Consider the following 14,632-nt stretch of genomic DNA (forward strand, 5'->3'; position numbering starts at 1 on the left):
AAATAGGTAATTTCATGCAATTATTTGATTTATTCAATAAAAGAGTCTTTTTAATGCAACTGAACTTCTTTTTCTCAAAAGCTTTGAGTTCCAATTTTAGAGAATGATTAAATTCCTTTTAATTGCTTTTCTAATTTCAAGTTCTCAATTTAGAAGAAAGAAATAATATCTCAAGTTTGATTTCTCTCAATTCAATTCTTTTATTTTATTTTCAATTTAACTCTTGCTTTGTGATTAAATCCTCTTTTGTGAAAAATTAATTCTTTTTTTATGATTAAATGGCAAATTTATTAATTAATTAAATATGCTAGGATATTTAATAAATTAAATAGGATAATTGATCAAAATGATTTTCTTGGAATGATTTAATTAATTAAATAAATATTTAATTAATATAGAGTAATTGACTTGTCATGTGACATTTGATGATTGAAGAATTAATTAATTGTGTGCTCAAGATTGATTTAATTGCCTTTGTTTAGGACCTTGGTAATGTTGTTGAGATTAGGGGCCCATGGTTTAGATGACCATTTTTAGGGTATTACATTTTTCCCTCTTTGAATTAATGTGCAAGCAGCACGTTGGTTCAAAGAATAGTTGATGTGTAGGAGACACCAGTTCTGAACTTGGTTGATCACGAACCAGATGAAAAGCAAGGTGTTTAGCTTGATTTGAAGCAATGAAGATGAACAGAGTTGATTAAAGTGATACCGATCCCGAACTTGATTGAACTAGGAACGATAGAGAGAAAAGATACCGAACTTGAACTTGATTGATCAAGAAGTAGATCTTACTAATCTAGAACTTGATTGAACTAGAGACAATGAGAGAAGATAAAATCGATCTTGAACTTGATGAATCAAGACACGATGAGTGAAGATAAATTGTCCAGCTTGATTTGATGCGATGAAATTGAACACCTGCTTAGATTGAGCGTGTGATCAAAGATACTCTTTAAACTTTTGATTGAGTTTAAACGAATAACCAGCTTGATGAAAAGCAATGAAACTGATTAACATTAAGAGATTGATTCAGATGAAGACAAATATTAGCTTGATTTGAAGCAATGAAACTGATATGCCCCTAGCGATTGATTTGATTCAGATGATCGAGAGATCTCAACTTGATACGAAGCGATGAAGCTGAGATGCCCCTTAGCCATAAGAATTTGATTTTCTTTAGTTGAAAAAGATTTTTGCTCGACTTTTGATGAAGATTTGAAAAAAATTCTCGACTTTGAAGATGTGAGGTCATAAGATCATGAGTATGCCCCCTCGGGAGCGAAATCGAAAGATAGCGAGGGTACATGATGATTATAGGCATTTTTTGGCGATGATAATTTATTTGAGCACAAAGAATGAGTGTTGATGATTAAATTAGAGTTGATTTGAGAATTAAATTGAGATTTAGCGTTGAGCGCAAAATGATTCAAAAAATTGACTTGACGATGAAAGTCCTAGGTGGTCAACATCGTGAAATTTCGATGAGAGAATTGACATCAGATTTTGATTTCAATCTCGAAAATGGACTCAGGACAACCGATTTACGAGCTCTTGATTTGATTTCATCATACTTGTGTTGATTGATTATGAGATGTTGTTCTATATGCTTTATTCTATATGTATGCATATCTATTCAGTATGGATGTACGTAATGCAAATGAATATGAATGTTTGTTTTTGTTTCTTTTCATATGCAAATAAATGATGAAAATGAGTAACTAGTAATGCAAAAAAAAAAATTTCCATACAATAATATGAATGCAAATGAGCGTATAAAATATATGGATCTATTTAAAATGCTTATGTATGCAGCTAACATCTCAATATGTAAGTACTCGATCGGAGAAATGATGAAAAAGAGACCACTTAGCTTAGAAATGATGATACTTCAAACTCTCATTCAAAAGATAAAGAGATTATTGTTATCATGTAGAAAATGCTCAAAATGCACAAAATGCAAGATGAATGCAAACTAAAAACTAGTCACTAGATTTGAAATGCTTAATGTTCATCACTGATCATTTACAAACATAGCAGGCAGAATAGAGTTGCTTCGTTTTCATGTGCAATATTAATTATCTTGTCCGCAATGACCCTTTTTTTGTTCATATCCTTGGATAGATTACGCATGGACCCAAATTGCACATTTAAATAAATTTGCTCAAAGCAGACAAATAAATGATGAGAACCTCCCCATAGCATACAAATAAGCAGAGTTGAGGTATGTGTGGCAATTTCACCTTGATGTGAAGGCTCTTATCATAGACACCCAGCTGATTAGATGTTTCCAGATCATCAGAATCATTCCTACAAGCAGAAAACAAAGAAAATATTATGCCCCCAATCCTTGCTTCTCTTAGTCAATATAGACTTCCTCAAGTTACTCAGAGGGAATAATAATCGAAAACCAATATAAAAGACAACACACAAAGAAAGATTTCATGCATATCTCAAACTAGTTAGTGATTTGTTTTCAATAATGTTGTTTTGTGTGTCTACTCAGTGATAAAACTCTTCAGTAGTCAGGAGACAGGTGACTGACTCAGAGTGGATGACCAGGTTTCACTGACGTAAAGTTGACTTGCTTGATACTTCTTAGAACATGTAATGTGCTCTGTCGATTAACCTAAGACTAGGACATGGATCAGTTTCAAGCCATGAGGGTTCTAAAAGAACCAGAATGTCACAAAAGTGACTAAAATATATGTATAAGCGAAAGCGTAAATGCAACACTTCAGTACAAGAGATAAGACTAACCTGGACAAAATCCAGTAGCCATACTGATCTATGTCATTGTTTTGATTTGATAATCTTTGATAGGAATGCTTGGTTTCAAAGAGTAAGTACCCCGTATAAGACTGATCTCTCTGGTTTTGAGTGTACCCTTCCTTGTATAAGACATGTTGATGTTTGATAGAGTTTGATAAATTGATTAACAAGACATGCGATAAGTATGATTGTAGACCTTGAGAGTTTGTCTGTGGTTGATTTGGTTTGAAGCATATTCTATGCTTTCTTTCTTTGAAATTTTAGTTTTTGATTTAGCGATTTTTTTTTATTTTTAGGATTTTTTTCAGGATATTTTATGATTTTTTTTAGAATTTTTGTTCAGAACATTTTAGGATTTTTAGGATTTTTTTTCAGCTATGCCCCCAGTATACAGACCTATATGACATGATGACCTACAATATACGTGTTGAGATAATGAATTTTTGATATGACCTATGTTAATGCAATATGCATGATGAAGATGCATTTCCTATTCGAACAAGGATAAGCATGTTTGTTTAGCACTTTGTAATACACCAATTGAATTGGAGGTACAAAACATTTCATAGATAAGCGGTCAATCAATCCTTAAGGTCCCTTGGAACATCCGAATTAACACACTTAGTGACTAGGATTTACAAATGGAGATGCAAAAAACTTCCCCATTGGTTCTTGAAACTTTGATCTTCTTTTGCCCATGTGAGTGCAAATGAGTTAATTCCCACTCTTGTGTTCACTAAAGATCCTTAGCATCCTATATGACTATCTACATGGATTATTCTAACTTCAAAAGCATCCTGAATAGAGCCTCACTGCCAGCAAGCTTTTAGATATCCGACAAGGTTATAGACTATAATTTCTTGAATATTGCTCCATTGCTAGTAGGTGTCCATAGCTTTGATGGAGTTACTCGCATGTTCCCATAGTCAAGATTTTTGTCACACTTGTATGTGTGATATTTCAGTTATATATCATTGCTCTTTTGCCTTGAGATGAATGTTTGGCATAGCACCTTTTTTTTGCCTTGACTTGTAAGTAATGAAACCTACTTGGGTGTGACAATCATAGCGGCGCTGAAGTAGAATTTTAGATTTTTCACTAGTCATATGATCAACTAGGTATCTAAAATGAATTAGAGATTTTTTAATGTGTTTGAGATATATATTAATTGATAGATTTTGGGTTAACAAGCCTCAAATAGTGAAATCACTACCCAACCATAAGTAAAGCATCGTCACAAGGTAATGCTAAAAATGAATGACCTTATGACCTCAAGGACTTCATGTCTGAACATATAAGAAATGAGATGAACATTGTTTGTCTTCAAGCAAACAAATGATAAACTTGGATAATTACCTTGTCTTATTGATGTTGCTATATGCTAATGCAATAATCATATGAATGAGATGCATTTGAAAAAGAAACTATATGTGATGCAGTGCTTTGAATAAAATGATATGCAATGCAAAAAGAAAAACCTAAACTAACCCAACCCTTAGATATGATATTGTCGAAGGTGCATCTTGTTCATAGGGTCAGGGATTTTTTTGTCAGTAGTTCACTGGTTCAGCATAAATATGGCTTTCCAAGAAGCACTTAGCTAAGTGTACATTTCCAGCATCTCCAATGTTGATTTCCTAAGTTTTTTGGATTTTGTGATGAAACTAGGGTAAAGTCTTATGCAAAGGATTGGATAAGGGGTATGGAAGGATGAAAAAGAGGTGTTGGATAATGGATCAGATATTGAAAGTTTGGTGCATGAGTGAATGGAAATGTTTGTGGGATCACCATTGGCACACATCTTGAGGGATGGTGGATTGATGGAGGAAAAGTGGATCTCAAATTTTGAGATTTGGATGGAGGAACAACCAAGGATTTTGGGACACAAGGATCCAAAATGGATGAAAGAGGTGATGGAGAAATAAATCTGGAAGGTTTGGATGGAGAAACAACAATCTTGGCTGTTGATTTGGATTTTTCTTTAGACAGTTTTGCTTCAAGGAGATGCTTAGGGATCCACATGGTTTTTGATTTTTCATGCTTTTGCAGTTTCTTGGAACACATTTCTTCTACAAGTGCCTTAGGAACCCATATAGCTTTTGATTTTGCTTTCTTTTGCTCAGTGAGCCTTTGTGTCTTTCTAGATGGATGGAAGGTACGTGAAGATGTACGCCTTTGTTGATCTTGCACAAGGGATGGAGGAATATAGGGTCCTAAAATGGATGGAAGAGATGAAGGGGAAGGAATGTACATAGATTTTGGTTTAGTAGGGATACCACCATCTTGAGGAATGTCACTGAGGCCATGACCCTTAATATTTTCTTTAATATGGAGAGGTTCTTGCTTGTGAAGGTCTACCCCTTTGCGTTTATAAATATTTTAACTTGTAGGATCATGAGAGGGCTTTGTAGGCATGATGGATCCTTGAGGTGAACATGGAGGATTATGACAAGGAGATGAAGGTGAAGAGGGGAAAAGCCAACAAGGTGGATTAGTGGTGGTTAGCATACAAATCAAAAACTAAAAGCATAAGAACATGAAACATGCATAAAACCACATAAAAATATGAAAATAATGCTTTTTACCTTGCTATCTTTACCTCTCCCTCGGATTGAGCTTGATGAAGTGAAGGCACCCTTTGATGATGCTCCACTTGATGTGCTCCTTTGATTGATTTGGATGTGGAATGCTCTCCTTTGCTCAACAAGACTAATGGATTATTGGATTGGATTTGAGTGATGGATAGAAGGATTTGGATTGGAAGTTTAGAGAGAGAAGAGGAGAAAAGGGCATCATAACAATGCATGAGAAGTGGTTATTATTTGTAAGGACAATAAGCTCCAATTTATAGATTGGAGGAGGCCAATGGAGGGCCAAGATTGATTTGATTATGAAGGGTCAAGATTGATTTTGGATAGAAGGCATGGATCAAGGGTGCCTTGGGAAAATAAATAGGAATATAAAATTCCTTTGGAAAAAAGGGGGGAGAAATTTGAATTTCAAACTTGAGGAATTAAAAATTCCAAAATAAAGATAAATTGAGGGATTCAAAGAAATTTGAATTTCTTTGAGAGATTCAAAGTTGATGTGACATGAGTGGGAATTAAAAATAGGAGAATAATGATAAGAATGATTATGAGAGATTCTAGAAGAATTAATTAGGTTAAGTGGGATTAGGAAAAGTGATTTGTAGGAATCACATGACTAGGTTAATTAATTAGAATTAATTAACTGAGTGGGTTTAGAGGAAATGATTATCGAGAGGACTTTAGAAGAATAGGGGAATAATTAATTTATTTGATAAATTAATTATTGGACTATAGTGACAAGATTAATTAAATTAGATTCAATTGATTTTGAGAGGAATAAGGATAACACAATTAAGTTAATTAATTGTGTTGATAGGCTTAAATTGATTAAATATTAATTTTAGGTGTCTACAGAAGGTATACTTTGATCTTGACATGGAAGAGGACCATTGGATAGAGTATTTGACTCTTCATTTTGAATAGGATCATTTGAAAAGGTAGAAGAGGCATCATGATCTTTCTTAGGAAATATGATTTGCTCTTGAGATGGAAGGGGATCATCTTGGAAGAAATGGAAAGATATAATGGGATCCTCATGGGATTCTAGGGAGGTAGGATCTTTTTCAACCATTGGATGGGATGGCCCTTGAGATAGCCCTTGAGGGTCAACATGAAAAATTTCATTATTAGGTTCATTATTTGAGGGATATGATATGAATTGTTGTTGAGAAGCCTTAGGAGATGGAGGTATCATGGAAGAAATGGAGGCTACATGTGGGCCATTGCTAGACACAGGTTCATCATTTTGATCATGCTTGGTAATGACATCTGATTTCTCTTTAGGTGAATTATTAGGATCTTTGATTTCAATAACACCATCATCAAGGAGGTCTTGAACTTTATGTTTTAATTCTATACACATTGAAGTCTTATGTTTGTTATGCCTATGGTATGCACAATATTTACTCAAAACTTCACATCCCCATGTGGTCTTTTTAGGTAATATGATAAGATTGTTCTTAAGAAGCTCTTCCAAAGCTGACTCAATAGATTGCCCCAAAGGTGTAAACTGACTATCTAGGGAATAGATGTCTTTTTGTCTTGGTGAAGGTGTCTTGTGATCTCGTATGAGATCTGGCTTTTGATTTTCAATTACTTTCTATTCCATCTTATGTAATTGTTTTAGCATTTCTTGAAGTCTAGTGTTCTTAACATCATGAATTTTCATCTCAAGAGGAGTCATTGAATCTTTTTGTTGGGCTTGAATGCCATATATTTCTTTCTTGAGATCTTGAATTTGTTGAGCCAAGGTAGCCATGGGCTTCTTACTTTTGTTAGAATTTTTAGAAGAGCTTTTGGTTTGAACAGGCATTTTTATTGACTGATGTGACCTAAAGTTGTTTGTGATGCAGAAGTCAAGATCAAATTTGGAGCTAGTTGTTTGTTTAACGTATCGATTGAGAGAAGCAACTAAGATTTAGTCTGGTTTCAGGAAAGATCTATCCTGTGTAAGATGTTTATCTAAGTTACTTAGTTTGATTTAAGAGAAGTGACTAAGACTCAGTCTGGTTTCAGGAACAATCTATCCTGTGTAAGATGTTATATAAGTGACTTAAGTTTGATAAAATGGTTGATTGAACTAGCTGAAAGATGATCGACAAAATCGTGCAACACTATGGCGGAAGTGCACTGTTTAGATTGAACTAGCTGAAATATGTTACCAAAATTTTGCACATGCCAAATTTGGTGCCCTAATGAAACCTTGCATTCATTTTTGAAAAGGTCAAAATCATGAGCAAGAAATCAGAAATACACCTTTTTTCTCTAACTTGTTTGCTTCATGTGCAAATACAAGAGAAGTAATGCAACATGTAGGTTAAAATGGGCTCTCGAAGAGGTTGAGCTCAACATGCTGATTTAAGAATGTCGAATTCACTCTGCCGCCTGATGAAGTAAGGACAAAAGAAACTCAAAGAAAATGCAATCGACCGGTGTAAAGTTTTTACTTGGGCACCAAAGAGGGTTTTTAAAAGGCCATAGAACTTCCAAGCGTTTTCAGTCACCAGGCATGAAGAACATTTATCCCACATTGGTCAGGGGAAGAGCTTTTTTTGTATTTAAAATTAAAGTCACATATAACTATAGTGTCAAAGCTTATGGGCTTTTGGCAAGAAGAGGCTCGTGGCCTGGTGGACCCCGCGCACACACACATCTCAAGGCAACCCAAATTTTGCATCAGACTGAAAAGACCAAGAGTAAAGATCGAGTAGATTGATCACGTACAATGGTCAGGCAAAAGATCTGACGACTATCGCTAAGGCGCAATGGAAAGATGCAAGCCCAGTTATCGCCATGACTTGGTGACAAGGTGAGCCCAGGTCCATCGGACATCGGAGTAACAGGTTTGAAGTTTTCCCGATGACCTGATGGAAAGCCCGATGGCAAGTGCAAAGTGGTGAGGAAGTCATCGAACATCAGAATAGTAGGTTCCATGTTGCCCCGAAGGCCCGATGAAAAGTGCAGGAGAAAGTGTGCAATAATGCGGGAAGCCATCAGACATTGGAGTAGAAGATTTGATGTTATCCCGAAGGCCTGATGGAAGTCTGATGGAAGTTGTCAAAAAATTGACTCAAGCGAGAGGCAAGTTAAAGATCGATCACCAAATCAAGAGAGATCGGATGGCGGAGTGACATTCCGAGGCTATCCATGACTGTCGTTGTACCACGGTTGTGAAGTGCTCGGAACGAATACCCTCGCAACAGGTGGCAGGTCAAGTGGTGCCAAGGTGGACTCTGAGAAAATCACAAGGTGACACGTGGTGACACATGGCAAGACAGGTGGTGGACCAGTGGCTGATGACATGGCATGGATGGGTGACTTATCAAGCAGACCTTGGCCATGATGAGTCCTGAAAAGGTTTCACCGAAAGCTCAGTTCCATCGATATCGAGCAGACCTCGACATCGATGGATCTCTAAACGGATTCATCGAAGGCATCGGTTCCATCCAAATAAAAGATATCGATGAAACTGTAGGTTCGATGAGACTGGTAAATGACTCACTGAGGGAGTAGTTTGGTTAAAAGACTATTGCTGAATAAACCAAAAGTAAAATAGTGGGTCCAATGGCGCTGAGGTGGTGGATGAGGTCATGCTCAGGTGGATTAGGTGGCAAACCAAAGATTGACACATGGCACAGATGGACAAAGAGGTAAAGGCCGAGCAAATCAGAAAGATCAATGGTGAGCAAGAAAGATCCAATGGCTGTTGCTATGTCGCAATGCAAAGATGAACGACAAATACTCACCATGACTTGGCGACAAAGCACGTGCAGAAAAGGTGAGTGCCTAGGTGAGATAAGGATCGTGCAAGTCCGGAAGATCCGATGGTTGTCACGAAGGCACAAGGAAAATTTGCATGCCCAGTTATCACTGCGACTTAGTGACAAGGTGGGTCCAGGTCTAGTGGCGGTTAAGATGGCAGACAAAGTGGACCCACAAGCAAATCGGAGGTTGACACGTGGCAAAAGTCTATAGACAAATGAATGTCTATATTTTTAAGTCAACTTTGAACTTGAACTTTGAAACGGTTCAAAGTGGTTCACCGGTTCAAAGTGGTTCAGTGGTTCAAAGTTCATTATCATCACTCGTTCCCATGGGCCCAGGATGAAGAAAGAAAACAAGCAGAGATAAAAGCAAATGGTGGGGCCCGCTAGAAAGTTAACAAAAAGTTAATGCAAGCAACCATGATTCATGTAGGCAATCCAATGGCTGGCAATTAAAATTGCACGGTGGACTCAAAACTGGTTGTTTGAACGGTGAAAAGCCTGCCAAGCAAGGAGATGAATTTCTGCATGAAAGATTAATGTAGATGCTTATTGATTGTCTGGCCATGCAAGTGTTACATACTGTTGGAAAGCTTGCGAAATAGAGAGATGCATTTTTTCAACCATTTTTAACAAAAGTTTCAACATGGAGAGAAGTTTCCAGGGAATGCAAAAGATTTTTTTTCAGTGGGATTTCTTTTCCATACAGTTACAGTTCAGTTCATCATGCAACTTTCACATGGGGGTAGCTATTTTTTGCATTCAATGGAGCTATTCAGGATGAGACTGGCAATTCCACATTCAGTAATGAGGGTTTCTCTTCATGCAGGATCAGTGGCAGTCCTTTTGAGTAGTAAAGATTATTATTTTACAGTATTATGCATGAGTTTTTATGCCATTTTGGGGCAGATTCACCCAAGGATTTTCTCATGCAGTCATTTTAGGGTTTTGAAGGGGATTTATCATAATTTATATATATTCCTTCTCTCCTTCTTTTTTCCCTTTGGTTTTTTCTTTTTTGCATACACATATTTGCAAAAAAATATTGTAGCTCAGCAGTATTTGAGTTTTGTAACAACAACACTCCTTTATTTTCAATAATATAGCAATAGATTTCCTTCTTGGCACTTCTTGTATTATCTAGTGAATGAATGATTTGATGATTTCTTGTGATTTTTTATCCTCTAATTTATCTCATTCAGTCAATTTGTGGTGCAAGAAGATACGTGTTAGTTGCAGATTCTAGTTTGTGTTAGTTGATTTTTATTGCTTGAAGTTGTGGAAACTTGTTGTTTTCCTTCGTGCATGCATTAAATTCGTCCCTTTCTAGGAAATGTTTACGCACCTACATGTTCAGTTGAGTTGTGAAGCAATCAAGGTTATTTGTTGAAGGTTTTGTGAGTTAAGCAGGTTGCAGATCTCAGATAAGATATTTGGTGCATCACCTTTATTAGAATATATTTTCATTACATGCAAGCTTTCTATCCCTTTCTATCCCTTTTCTTATCAAAAGTATTTACAAGAGATTCACCAAACAGGAAGTCAACCTGATCTCCAAAGATTCACCTTCACTTTGAGCAACCCACTGGCTCGAAGGTGTTTCCATGTTTCATAGGATTGCTTGTTTTCAAACTTAGCATCATGGGTGCAATCCTCAGTGACAATAGTTTTTGGCACACCCAGTGGGACACGTTTGATCTATCATAGCTCAAAGAAAATCCATTTTTGCTGTTGTTTTGGTATTGATAGTAGCATTTCAGCCTATTGAGGTTATTTTTTCTAAGTACCTAGCGACTCTATTTTTTGGTTTTATGTGCAGAACAGGTCTTAACAGCATATGAAAAAGTATCAAACCAAACAAAGCAAGGATCCAGTTGAGCATATTGAGCTACCACCATCGCAGAGAAGGTCAAGGACAACGAAAAAGATAGAGAAAACAACAAATTCAATAGTTGAGTTTCCAGAAAGTTCGTAAGTTGAAATTTTTCTTGAAACTCCAGATCCTAATCTTTTGTCTAATTCTTTTCCTCTATTTAATAATTCTCAACCCAATTTTGACACCCGCATAAATCCTCTTTTTGCAACTACTCCAATTCAACCATCTATTACCTAGAATCCACCAGTAAATCCTCCAGTATTTACAATAGCCGTACCAAGAGCACATGCTTTTGTACCCTTCAATGGAGGCAACCCTTTGAATTTGACCCAACATGATCCTATACTAGGAGTAGCTCTAAAAATTCTACCTATTTTCACTGGTGAAGACCACATCACACCCATTGAGCACATAAGAGATGTAGCATCTTTATGTGTAGATCACCATATAACCCAAGAAAATGTAGCACTAAGGCTACTGGCAGCATCATTCAAAGGCAAAGCACTTCAATGGTTTAGGGGTTTGCAAATTAATTCAATTACTGAATGAGATGATTTGGGCGATAAGCTAACAAAGTAGTTTGCAGATAAATCGGATCACCTTCATTGGTTGAGCAGATGACCACTATCAAGAGGGCACTGCAAGAGCACATGATTGATTTCAATTACCGTTTTGAGAAAACTTGGAATATAATTCCTAAAATGGTAAAACCCTCTCCTGAACATGCATTTTTATATTATTTGAGAGTTTTAAATAGCGATATTGTTGTTATGATTCAATCTATGGGTGGGGTTACATTACCAACAACTTATGATATATCTATTAGAGTAGAAAATAGCCTTATACAAGCTGGTAAAATTGCCCCTAGGCCTCCTATGCCTATTTTTCTTGATATACATCCATTGATTCCTTTACAAGTACCCCCTATAGCTACAATACCTGTTGTTCCAACACTAGGTTTTCAAAATTATGTTCAAAATAGTGTTGTACTAGACTCGTCAAAGCAACTACAGACATTACAAGAGATGTTTATAAAGAATGTTGAAGCAACTCAACAAATCCAGTAGACTATGCAAAATTTTAACAATGAATTGGTGAACCTCAAGAAAAATCGGAACCAAAATCAAAGATATCAAGCCCCATATCAAGCTCCTTATCAACCCAATAGGCCTAACTACCAAGTTGATGCTCAGAATCAAAGTACGAACTACAACAATAGGAAAAACCAACAGTATAATCAGAATACTACTAGCGATTCTAAAGAAATTATTCCTGCTCAGAACAATATGGCACAAGAGTGGTGTTTTCCTTGCCAACAACCTCATAATCAAGCATCATGCCAAAATACAATGAATGCTTAATCACAAGCTTTGATGGTTCAGAATAACACGTCTTATCAGGATGCAAGTATAAATGAAGAACCAGAAGGTCCTGAGGTGGCTATGATGAATTGGCAAGGTGAGGAATTTTGTGGAGTTAATCATCTGCAAGCACAAAATATACCCTTTTCACCTGTTGCAACTAATATAAGGTCAAAAAAGTGTGATATTGACATTGAACAACAAGCTGCAATTCATCAACAATAGGCTATAAATAATGGACAACAACATAATAAGTCTGGACAACAACTAGATAAAGGGAAACAACAAGCTTCTACAAGTCAGCAAGCTGTTACTACACCTCCACCTATCTAGAATGTGCAGATTTTACCAAGAGGACAACCTGCAACACCTAAAGAATAGCAGAAGGTTCAATCTCAGTTAATACTAGCTCATCAAGAGCCTGTTGTTCCAAAAGTACAACACAAGGTAGTAGTGTTCCATTTAATATTGTTGAATCTATGACAAAAACCAATGTTTCCATGACAATGATAGATGCATTACAAATTCTTGGACAAAAGGAATTGTTGAGAGACAAATTGGATAATCTTTCCTTAACTAATGAGCCTCAGAAAGATCAGCCTAGAGTTTCATTAGCTAATGATATCCCAGTTAAGAATAATCAGCCAATCCAAACACGAAAGCCTCCTCCATTTTTTGTAACATTGATAATTGGCAACCATATAGTCCACAATTGCTTGATAGACTTAGGAGCCAGTAGTTCAATTATGCCCAAAGACCTTGTAGATAAACTTGGTCTAATTTATGAGCCTGTTTCTAGAGGAGTTGTACAGTTAGATGGAACAACATTTAAGTCAGTTGGATTGGTCAAAGATCTTGGTTTGACCTTGCATGTTTGTCCTAATTTTGTAATACCTCAGGACATGTACATAGCTGACTTACCTCCACACTTTGCTATTTGCCTATCTAGAGATTTCACAACAAAATTAGGAGGATACCTCTGTGCTAATTGGTCACACTTGTTTTTTAGAACCCGATATGGTACTAAGGTTACCATTAAGTCAGAACCCCAAGCCACTTGCCACTTAGAACCATATACCCCAAGTCCTATAAATGCATATCTTGCCATCAGAGACCATGAGGAGTTACCACCTATCCAGGATCCAGATACACCTGCTCAAGGCATACCTGATGTGAATTTGGATGAGTGGGCAACCCATAATACTGCAGAAGATCTTTTCATCAGCATGGATGAAATAGGTCTTGGTGTTTATATGATTCATGAGGAGGATTATGTTATTCCTAAGCTTGAAAAAGAGGATATTTCACTTGACCAATAGTCAGAGCAACAGAAAAATCAAGTTTGGCAGCTCTATTTTGATGGTTCAAGAGGTAAAAATGGTTATGGAGGTGGTGTTATGCTAGTTTTACCCGAAGGTATGAGATACTACACTGCTTTCATATTTTCTTTTAGCTATACAAACAATATAGCTGAGTATGAATCATTAGCACATGGCTTAGAATGGGCTAGGCAGAAAAAAGTTAAATGTTTACAAGTTTTTGGTGATAGTGAACTAGTTGTGAACCAAGTAAGGAATATCCATGTCACCAAAAATGATGTTTTGAAGATGTACAAGCATAAAATTTAGCATTTAATTGAATATTTTGATGCATTTAATCTGATGTCCATACCTAGAAGTTAAAATAAAGAAGCAGACAGGCTTGCTGCTTTAGAAGCTCAATTCAATATTCCAATAGAACTAAAAAATATTGATAGACAACAGTATGTTAAAGTTGCAGCAAGGCCCTTAGTTCTAGATAACACTGTTAATTGGTAGGTTTTTGACTCAGATGAGCAGATTACTAATTTCCTAATTGAAGAAGCTGATTTTTCTGCTGGAAATCAACGTAAGTTCAATGATCAATATGAAAATTAGTTTCTCCAATTGAAAACTAACAAGCTGCCCAAGGGTCTGGTAACTCTTGAATCTATTTTTAATACAGATGATCAGTTTAGGAAGGATAAAGGCAGCATGTTTGTGAAGGAAGAATATTATGAACCTGTTGAAATATTCAAGGACAAGCTATTGAAAATTGGCAAGGTATGTACCTCTGAAGAAAAACATGCTTTTGTAAAACTTTGTCAAGAATTCAATGACATATTTGCATGGAGGTATGAATATTTGAAAGGATTTGATCCTCATTTAGCTCAACATGCCATAGAGCTGGTAGATAATGCAAAACCGGTAAGGCAGAAACAAAGGCCTCTTAATCCAAAATTAGAACATCTTAT

This window comes from Cryptomeria japonica, chromosome 6 (genome assembly GCF_030272615.1).
Source record: "Cryptomeria japonica chromosome 6, Sugi_1.0, whole genome shotgun sequence".
Classification (NCBI taxonomy): Eukaryota; Viridiplantae; Streptophyta; class Pinopsida; order Cupressales; family Cupressaceae; genus Cryptomeria; species Cryptomeria japonica.